This window comes from Octodon degus, unplaced genomic scaffold (assembly GCF_000260255.1).
Source record: "Octodon degus isolate 3935 unplaced genomic scaffold, OctDeg1.0 scaffold00161, whole genome shotgun sequence".
NCBI classification, from domain to species: domain Eukaryota; kingdom Metazoa; phylum Chordata; class Mammalia; order Rodentia; family Octodontidae; genus Octodon; species Octodon degus.
This window is the reverse complement of record NW_004524737.1, coordinates 3923489-3934846: the sequence shown is the minus strand read 5'-3', so window position 1 is coordinate 3934846 and position 11358 is coordinate 3923489. Positions and strand designations below refer to the sequence as shown.

Here is an 11358-nt window from a genome sequence, read left to right as displayed (position 1 = left end):
ACCTCCAGTCTATAGAACTTTTTACCAGAACTCATGTCTCTGTCTCTCCTGGGTCTCCAACTTCCTGACTACAGATACCAGGACATCTGAGCCAGCAAACTGGGAGGCTGAGGCAAAGCAATAGAAAGTTTGAAACACCTTGTCAACTTAATAAAAAAAAAAGTGTTTTAAAAATGTAGAAGTGTTTAAAGTCCTTCTGGTCAATGCCCAGTACTACACACACACACACACACACACACACACACACACACACACACACTCCTTGCAATGTGAATACGATACCACATGCTGTGGGACCAGCCATGTAAACATAAGTCTCTCATTACATTGACTGAGTACAACTAAAGACTTTCCAAAAATGTGTTAGTGCATGCCCATGATGAGCATGACAACTTTGGGGGACCCACTATGTGCTAGGAATTACAATGACATTTTTATTATTCTTTCTAAACTACCAACAAGCTTGAAAATGAGTTGAGTGCTGAAAGCATCCAGACCAGAGATCTTATTCATTCAGTGATTAGAACAAGGTTCAACTGAGTCTACTTGATACTGCCAATTGTTGGATTGATGACAAAACAGTAAAAAGAACTTGCCTCCAGTCTTTAACAGCTTATGTTTATAAGATTCCTCAAATTATCAAACTGAGGATTTCATTGACTCCACTCTTTCTGAGTTCCAATTGGTATGTGACATCATACCTCACCTTAGACATCTATGGAGAGGTTTCTATGTATTAGTACAGTTTTCCAGGAAAAGTTGCCATAGCGTTTTAAAAATTCCCAAAGAATAAAATTTCATGGAACAAAGACCAAATCTTCCATTGATTGAACCACAAATATAAGTAAAATTGGAGAGCACTATCAAAGTAGTTCTATGCTGTGTGCACTTTTGGTTGGGGTAAAAAACACCTACTGTAAAATAAGTTGTAAAAATGGAAGAAAACTGCTGAAGTGAGTGTGTCATTCAAATGCTTCCCAAAAGAAGCCTCTCTCCTTTTGATTACCTTAGTTTAATCTATTGTACTAATCTGAATGATTGTCTGGAGGGATATATATTAGTCATCCATTGATTTCCTTTATTTTATAGAACATTTTAACTGGTTTATAGAAGTTAATACAATGAATTATAACAGATCAGAATCTGCAGCTCAGAATTCCTGAGGTGAGCCCCCTAATTCTTTATATGACTTGACATTTTATATCGATCCTGTGTGTGTGTGTGTGTGTGTGTGTGCATGTGGCTGACTCAGCCTACCCTGGGGATGGGGCTGATGCAGCAAGTGGTGTCGGGGATCAAACCATAGTCCCTGTGCACTTGCTAATCTTGCTTAAGCACCAGCCCTTTATATTGATTATTTATGTGTTCCATATACACCAATTCATTTCTCTCAAAACTGTCAGGAGCATAACTGAATACACTTGAACATGACATGGTTAATAATGACAAGGAGCCGGGCAAAGCCACATACCTGTAGTTCCAACTCTTGGGGAGTCTGAACCAGGATGATCATAAGTTCAATTCCAGCTTGGTAAATTAATGACTATCTCAAAAAAAAAATTGTCAAAAAGGCTAGAGATATACCTCTGGTCAGATGAGCATTGTAGCTTCAGTCCCTAGGACTGCAAAATTAGTCAATCAATCAATAAGGACGGGCATTGAATCCCAAGGTCTGAGTCTGAATTTGGCCTTACTAGCTCTCCAAACCTCAGTTTCTTCATCTGTAAAGCAAAGCTGCTGTCACATCCCTCTTATTGTTTTTTGTTTTGTTTTGTTTTGTTTTTGCATTTGGTCCAGGGTCTCACTACACAGCTCAGACTTATAGCAATCCTCCTATCTCAGCCTCCCCAGCCCTGGGTTTACAGGCATGCACCACCACAACCAGACCCCATGGCAGGCTCAGCATACCCAGGGACAGGGCCAGCATGGCATGTGGTGTCAGAGATGTACTTACTGTGTTTTCGACATGAGAGTACTTGTAAATCATTATGTAGTGCTGTACAAGAGCCCAGCACACAAAAAGATGTACATAAGTATTGCTGGATTTGTTCTTATGAGAGTTACACTGTGCTGCAGAGTCTAATACAATATGGCCAAGCACTGTGGCTTCAGTGGCAAAGAGCCAGGTTCAAACTAGGCATCTCCCTCTTCTAGTTTCGGAAATGAGGCTAAGCTCATTAACATGAGAGGAGCAAGATGTAACATAAGTTAGCAACGTTGACAATGTTCATGCTTAACATTGGGAAATTCCCTCTGCCTATAGTAACTGTACCATTCCGTATGAGGCACTAGCAAGGGTGGATTTGTACGTCAAATCCCCTGCTTCCTGCTCTCTGCAAGGAAGCATCGCACGGGCATAGCCACAGCTTCCCAAGTGCAAGCAGCAAACCACCTTATGCTTTATGTGAACAAGAGTAACAAGCACCACGAACGTTCCACAGTGACAAAATGTAAGAGAGCTGAACTGAGGGAGCTGCGGGGTGGACTTGGGGTGAGCATGCTCCTGAAACCTTGAAAGCACTGGAGTAGCACTACCTGCCTGGCCATGACTCTTCCCTTGGCCCAAATATTTTTCATTACCTAAATGATGCTGACAAATCCCATCACTGACCACAATATCATTCAATATGACCTTAGATTGAAATAGCTTTTCAAATTCTCACCACAAACTCTGGTCATGTAGAGAATTTGTCAAATTCCAAGATAATACCACACGGATCTCTAGGAAAAGATAAAATTGTAAGTATATGGAAAAACCTAAGATGCAAATAAACCCCCATAGACCAAAGAAACAAGAGTAAATGTCCCTTCCTCTAATCTAATAAGAGTACAAATGGACCCTTTTTTTTTTTTCAGAACTGGGGATTGAACTCAGGCCCTTGCACTTGCCAGGCAAGCACTTATTCTACTGAGCTATCTCCCTGGCCCCTAAATGGATCCTTTCATAGGTCCCATCCTACAAGTCTGTCAGGCTCTAGCCAGATCAAACTGATCAATAATACTACAAGATAGATATTTTTGTAGCCTATTTCTCATGCACCTTCCAGAAATGCTAAATTTTACTCTCAGGGTCAGAATCCATCAGAAAATATTTATCTTGATACCAACATTAGCACTATATTAATTTATTGAAGATTTAAAAAGAGATAGTGTACCTAAGTACAATGTGCCTCATATTCTTCTCTGCCTTTTGAAATTTTTTTTTGTATTTAGTACAGGCACTACAAGGTCTCACTACACAGATCAGACTAGTAGTGATCTTCCTGTTTTCAGCCTCCTAAACACTGGGATTACAGGCATGACCACCATGCCCAGTCTCATGCCCAGGGGTGGGGTCAGCACAGCAGCTAGGGACCGAAGCCCTGTTCCTGTGTCTGCCTAAGCAGGCACTTTAATCTACTGAACTATCTGGCTGGCCTCATTCTCTGCTTTTTAATTCCTTAATTGCAGAAAATATATCCATACTTTCAAGGCTTTCAGTATCATTGCAAGATCAAAAAATGTGAAAGCTTAAATCAGAAGAAATAATATTTATTGGGAATTTTGGTTTTTACATAGCCTTTTTAATGTATTTTCTAGATGAGGGAACTTAACATAATTTTTCAATCAGAATTTTATCAATAAAACTAAAATAGTATCATTCCAGAGGAATTCATAGTCACCCTCTCTCTTTCACTTTTCCTCCCTCCCTTTTTCTCTCCCTCCCTGTTCCCTTCTCTCCCTCCCTCCTTCCTTCCCTCCCCCTGACATGCCAGGAGGCAGCTTGCTTCCCCAGTGCCAGCTGTTTCCGAGGCTTTGGAGCCTGCTTCACCTCTGGAGGCATTAGCTTTAGCCTTTCCATCTCTTTGATTTAATCATATAACCATGTAATTAAAATCAAACAGTCGAGTTTCAGGGGCAGCGAAGAAGCAAGGTCTAGGCCAGTGCCATTTAGCCCAAGCAGATGGCAGACATGATGTGACAGCTCAGATTGCACATTTCTAGCATTGGTGTAGCGTCCCCATTAAACACATGCGACAGTAAGGTGCAGTCAGTCTGCTCAGAGAATGAAAGCCCCTTCACCTGCTTCCGTGAGATAAGACACAATGTATTTTTAATGTACACTTTTATCTTTCCTTGGCAGTCGAGATGGTTTCCACGTGATAGCCAAACCATAAGGTAAGCAAAGCTAATGGGCTTGATTTGTAGACAGCATATGGACCCCTGGTTCAAATTAATGTGTTCTTTCTCTTTGGTTGCCTGAAGCTTTTCAAACATTGGGGAAGAGCTTTTGGGATTGAGTTTAAAGATGCTTCTTCAGTTTGTTTAACTGTGCTTAATAGCCAGGTGTTATTTCAACATCTGCTTAAAGTCTGGTTTATGATTTTACTATGGAGACATCAGCAACATCTCTTACCTTGTTAAATTAGCAGTGTGTTGTTGGTGGTAGTGTGAAATTGGGGTTTCTATTCACTGCAAGTAAATAGGTAAATTAGTACCAAATGTGTTGAAGGAATATGATAATACAAAACAAAGGCCCTAAAATACACACACTCAGTAGCCCAATGGAGCAATGATTTGAAATATATATGCTAGAGTTCAGTGTGTGCCCAGTCTTACACATAATCCTGAGAAAAATCATCTCAATTTCTTTCACTGGTCCATTCATTAAATAAGGTGGTGTATCAATAAGATGGGTTTTCTTGCTTCAAAACTATATTTTATAAGTAGCTCAAGAGGGCCGGCCAAATAGCTCAGCAGATTAAAGCACCTGCAAGCAGGCTCAGGTGCCAGGGATTTGATCCCCAGGGTGCACTGAGACAGCAATTGAGACTGGGTGTGGCAGTGTGGGCCTGTAATCCCAGCTCTTGGAAGACTGTAAACAGGTAGATCCCTACAAGTCCAATAGTGACAGTCCAATAGCAGTGAGACCCTGAACACCCTGTAGACCCTTCCCTAAAATACAAAAAATAAACAAATGAAAATAAAATAATAAGTAGCTCATTTAATATGCAAGTATGTTTATATGTCAGTCTTACTTTTTTAAAAAAAACAATATGCACAGTGATACGAAAATGATGAAATTATTTACCTCTGGCTATTGAGAATATGGATGTTTACTTTGTATTTTTTGTGGGTATTTTTAAGGTTTTCAACAATACAGATAGACAACAATCACATATATAAAGTTATTTACAAATTAATACCATGGCATTTTCATAGCTGTCATAAGTTTGTGCTATTCTTCAAGAAACATCATAAGCACAAAAGCACTGCAGTCATTTCACCAGGAACTTAACAAGACAAGCTTGGCACAGATATAAATGTCAAGCCATTATTTTTTTTTAACCATGTTTTTTTTCTTAATGTTCCTTACATTGAATAAAGTCATTCTGGGTTTTGTCAGATGACCTTGGAAAACAAGACAAGAAGTGAGAGCAACTCAATTAGGACAAAATAACATTGGCTTGACTCAGCATTTGAGATTGCATTTTTGGAAATGCAATCTTAGTGTCCAGAATGACACTTAAGGACCCTTCCTGCCCTGACAGCTAATACAGCTGGTGAGTGCTTCTCCCAGTGCCTGCCAGTGCTGGACTCCCCAGGAGTGGGTTGGAGTGCACTTGCACCTCAGTAACCTTCACACCCTTCCCCGTTTTTACATTTTCTGGGCAGGAAACTCTAATCTTGCAAGTTCACCAGAACAACAGAGTAGGCTGGGGTTTGCCCTGGAATAAGTTAGGCCCCTGGCAGCACCACCTAGTTCACAGCATTAAATACTGCAGCAGATAGAACTGGAGTGGTGATATACACCTGTAATACCAACACTCAGGAGCTTGAGACAGGAGGATTGCTGAGAGTTCGAGATCAGCCTGGGAGCTACAAAGTGTAAGCAGAAGGCCAGCCTGAACTGTGTAGTAAGACCCTGTCTCAAAAAAAAAAAAAAAAAAAAGTGCTGCAGAAGAACTGAGTCTGCAATGGCGAAGGCCCAGGTGGTTGTGGTACATGTTAGTGTCCAAGCTGTCTCTCAGTGCCCTGAATTTTCCCCTTCTGGATATTTGGCTTGGAAAGCATACCATGAGGATGGTTCTGAGGTTTTCTTACTCTAGCAGATTATGTTCAGAAGTTCTTTAATCATCTGACAGAGCAAGCTGGCAGTTTTGATACTGAATTTGCACAGTTCACAAAGCCCTACAGCTATGCTTTACAAGAACTTGTAGAACACTTCTATCAACAAGCCATAGCTTTCCGAAATTTCTCTTACCCAGGAGCTTGCCTGTGTAATTAGCTGTTCAGTCATCTGACAATTAGCCCCAAAGAGTGGCAACTGCTGCCAATTGCTGCTTCAGAGTTGTAGGACTGAATATAATGTTAAAGATCAAGCTGCAAAATGGGCTGGAGTGACTTGAACATGATTGCATGCATTTGAACTCCTTCTGGGGGAACTTTATCTTAATCTGGAGATCAAGAGAACAAATGGACAGATTACAAAGGCAGACTTCTGCAAGTTGGTCTGTGTAAATTGCTGAATGCCCTTTTCTCTAATCCTATGAGTGGCAGTTTAATGTTTCCAGTAAAATTACTAAAATTGACAGGGTCAATCTTGGAAGATGCTTCGAAGGAAAACGTAAAGCCTGCTGTGCAAGAACTTATTGAGAGAATTGAAACTGTTGTCCTAGATGCCAGCTCTTGCAGAGATGGAAAACAAAGGCTTTGAAGCTTACAGAATGCAGGTCTGGTACCTGGGGGAGAGACCACACACTGTCACCACACAGAGAAGAAACACCTGAAAAAGGGCCCTACCTGTTTTATGAAGGAACGGACTTGTAATACATCCGGTGGTGTTCCTTTCAGTGCAGCTGAGCTAGATTGCCAAGAGAAATAGTAAGAGTTATCTGAAAGAGATGCCCCCAACCTCACCAAACAATGAAGAAAATAGAGCACATTTATCAGGGGCTGATGGTCTGTGTGTATCTGGATGATATTGAGGTTAAGATGGACCCAGAGACTGAAGAAGTTTAGGAAGAGTTTTATTTTGAATCTGAGCATAAGCAAAAACGGTAAAGTTAAATTTCAGCAGGTTGCTTTTATAAAATAGGTATGATCAATTAGCTTTACACATAAAAGCAAAAACACATCATACCAAAGAAAAGGATGGTGAGTTATGTGCAAATGACTAATATATGCAATTTTAATTTTGATAACATTGCCTGCCAAAATAAAGCTTATCCCCTATAACTTATAGTTTATTATGTGGATTTAATTCCACTGCTCTGGCTGTCATAAAATCAGTTTTGAAATAAATAAAATGTGGAAGTAAAAATATTGCAGGCAGCCCAGTTAGATAGAAATATTGTAGGCAGTTAGACAGGGCCAGGCCCCTCAAGGAGACAGTGCAAAAGATGAGATGACTTACAACTGTGGGAGGGATGATGCTCCTGCTGTGAACCAGACCTGAAGACCTAAAGGTCAAACAAATGCTAAAAGAGTAGCACCTGGCATTGATATTCTAAATAGGTATCCATCACCTTGAAAGAGCCCAAGTGAGTCGCTAGTCCAACCTCCAATGGGAAGAGACCCTGTCCCGTATTCCAACCCCCAACAGGCTGTATTCATGCCTGCTTGCTACTTGCTACGTGACTTGCTTACCCATTTGATTTACTGGATTTACTCAGTTTTACCTGAGCAATGGTGCTTGTAATCTCATTGGTTGACCATAGTTTTGTCCCACCCCACATCCACCTAAGCAAGTTCCCATTCTCTCCACCTTAGCCCCGCATGGTTTTACACTGTAAAAGTCCCTGGAAGGACAGCTTCCCGGGGAACTACCCACTCAGGGCCTCCCTCCTGTCCCTCTCTTGGACAGGAGCTATCTTTCTTCTAATAAATATATTCTGCTCATAACCTCCGTTTGTTCCTAAAATTCATTCTTCGGTTTTAGAGAACACGAACTCATGCAGGTCAGGCCGGGAGATCATTTTTCCCTATGTCATATGGAGGTTCCTTGTACGGTTTGGAGGTCACTCACCTGAGATCAGTTTTTTTCCCTGTATCAAAAAGAACAAAAGAATGACAATGAAGGAACAGTTTTTATACTTGAATTTAAAAGAAAAATAATCATTTCTATATGCTTCCCTCATGTTTCTTTGGAAGCTTGTACCATCCTTGCGTCTAATATGAACCCAGAGAAAGAGGCATGCTCATAAATATATTCTGAAAACATCATTGAATTGTGGGCCAGGAGGGGAGCTTCAAAAAGTACAGAGGTGTAGTGAATCAGCCAAACAGACTGCAGACTGCTTAGGATGACTCTTAAGTCTGCATTTCCTTAAGTCTTTGGTGAAGAGAACCTAGTCTACTTGGATTTGAGTATATTTCATGTTCTTTCAGGAAAAGGCAGTGTCTCATTTACTCTTCTCTCATTGCCAGGACAAAATACCCATCATACAGAATTAAGGATGGAAAGGTTTATTGAGCTCACAGTTAGTGGAGGTTTCAGTGTGTATTTGGCTGACTCCAAGGGAAAGTGGAACATGGCAGAGAGCAACCATTCATGGCTTTATAAAACAGCAAAGAGCAAACAGAGGACCAGCAGCTGTGGCTTCTAGCAAGCTCTTTTCTCTGCTTATATTTGTATGCAGAATATCTGTCCTACGGTGGTGTAGCATTTATACCCATAATCCCTGCATTGGACTGGGAATTAATCACAAACTCTAGAAGGTGCCCCTTTGACTAACTGAGGATTTTTGGAGATACCTAGATACAAACCATAACAGGCACATGCTCAAGGTTTACTCTGAAGAATACTAAGAGGTACCCTAGAAGAGATATCTGTGGCTTTGCCAAAACTTTTCCTGGATTCTCCAAAGGATAACTTTCAATTGAAGTTCTTGAGATCATTTGGTAGAAAGTTTGGTTCGAAGGGCATAATGGAACACTCTCCAATGACTTGATGTAGAACCTCAAGATATCCCTCCCACAAGCATGACCAGCCAAATGGCTTCCCACTGATATCGCTGGAAGATCTGTCATCTAGGGTAACCAAGCTGGTACCTTTCCAAGTTACATCTGTTCCCTAGCAATGCTACTTTGTGTGTAAGGTTGCTGCTGTGCTTAAAATATTCCATCTGTAGATGTGGAATTACGTCTAGCCTATTTATGCCACTTCCTCAAGTGGACTATGAATTGAAAATACTTTTAAAAATGTGTTACAAGTTCAAATGAATTAACTAAATATCTGGAACTCATTTGTTGCTGCATATCAGTGGACTTGAATTAATACCTTGACTTCCCCTTAATTGTTTTCATGTGGTTAAAAGCAACTTTAATTTGTAGCATGCACTATGAAACTCACCATACACAAAACAATTCAAGGGCTAAAAGTTGCACAATTTCAGAGACAAGTGATTTTAAGTTATTAATTTGATTAATGGCCAAGTAATACTTTAATCTCTCCTTTCCCTTGTTAAGAAGACTTACAAATTGAAACTGTGGAAAATAATTTTAATGTTATGTCATAATTTTAATGTAATTTCCAAGATTTTATAGATCACTGAAAATATTTGATGCTCTTTAGTTTAATTATATGTTTATTGTGATAGGTTAGTTAATAAACTTAATATAAATAGGAAAGTGGCTAAGACATCCAACTGTCTCACCCATAGGTGAAAATTTAATTGCATACTAATAAATATTTAAAAATTCTTCAATTGTGTAAATATTTATGATATTGCATTAGGAAACATCTGTTCTAAGAATAAAAGTGGCTTTTTAAAAATTCAGATTAAGGTCAGCTGTGGTGGTACATGCCTTTAATCCCAGAACTTGGGAGACAGAAGCAGGAGGATCACTGCAAGTTCAAGGCCAGCCTGGGCTGCTCATGGTTAACCTGAACTACATAGTAAGACCTTGTCTCAAAAAGACTAAGTATTAAAAAAAAGACTGAATAAATAAATAATAAAATCAGATTAAGGACATTATAAGAAAAAAATGCTCAAAAATTTTCTATAGCTACAAAAAAGGAAAATTTTATTTCAAAGGGGAAAATGTGAATTATTTTTAAAAGAAAACTAACTTCCCATGGATATTACTTGGTAAAAAAGTCACACTCCAGGAAGTAGAAATCCTTCCCTAAATAACTCAAATTATGGTGCTCGCTTCGACAGCACATATAATAACTCAAATTATGTTCCACCATACAGATATTACTTACAAACACTGATGTATCAGAATATCTCATAATGTTGTTTAAAAGGTTCTTCAAGCAAGTCAAGCTCATCAAAAGAAAAAAATTATAAAGATCAAAGCAGAAATTAATGCAACTGAGACTAAGAAAATAATACACAGAATTAATGAACCAAAGAGTTGGTTCTTTCAAAAAATAAAATTGATAAAGGCTGTTTAGCCAGCCTTATCAAAAAAAAAGAGGAAAGAGAAGACTTAAATTCATTCAATGAGTAATGAAAAGGGTTAAATCATTCCAGATCCTATGAAAATTCACAAGATCATCAATACTTACTTTGAAAATCTATACTGTCATAGGATGGAAAATACAGAAGAAATGGACAGATTCCTGGATACATAGCAATTACCAAATTAAAAATTTTGAATAACCCAAAAACAATGAAATTGAAAATGTAATTAAAAACTTACTAATGAATAAAAGTCTAGGTCTTGATGTATTTGCTTCTGAATTCTATAAGAAATTGAGAAAATATTTAATGCCATTCATCCTCAAATACTTTTATGAAATTGAAAGGAAAACAATACTTCCAAACTTGTTTCTGGAGGCAAGTATTACCCTGATACCAAAACTAGAGAAAGATCCAGCCAAGACAGAACTACAAGCAAATCTCCCTAATGAGCATAGATGCAAATCTCTTCAATAGTATATTAGCAAACAGATTGCAGCAAATCATCAAAAAAATTATACACCATAACCAATTGGGAATCATCCCAGGAATACAAGGACGGTTCGATATATGCAAATCAATAAGTGTAACACACCATATCAACAGAACCAAAGACAAAAAATTACAAGATTATCACAATAGAGGCAAAAAAATTTTTAACAAAATCCAACACTCTGGGATCTAGGATATAGCTCAGTGGTTCAGCGCCTTCCTGGCAAGCATGAGTTACTGAGTGTGATTCCTACTATCCACAAAATAAATAAATAAATGAAATAAATCTGAAGCCCAACTTTCTTTTTCTTTCTTTCTTTCTTTCTTTCTTTCTTTCTTTCTTTCTTTCTTTCTTTCTTTCTTTCTTTCTTCCTTCCTTCCTTCCTTCCTTCCTTCTTTCTTTCTTTCTTTCTTTCTTTCTTTCTTTCTTTCTTTCTTCTTTCTACAAAATCTCAAAACAAGATTTTAGGAGGGT

The 11358-nt window shown here is 38.8% G+C and overlaps 1 pseudogene; it reads left to right on the top strand.

The window, feature by feature from the left end:
* The first annotated feature begins 5951 nt into the window (after positions 1 to 5951).
* On the top strand, positions 5952 to 7044 carry LOC101591854 (annotated as a pseudogene).
* The last annotated feature ends 4314 nt before the right edge of the window (positions 7045 to 11358 follow it).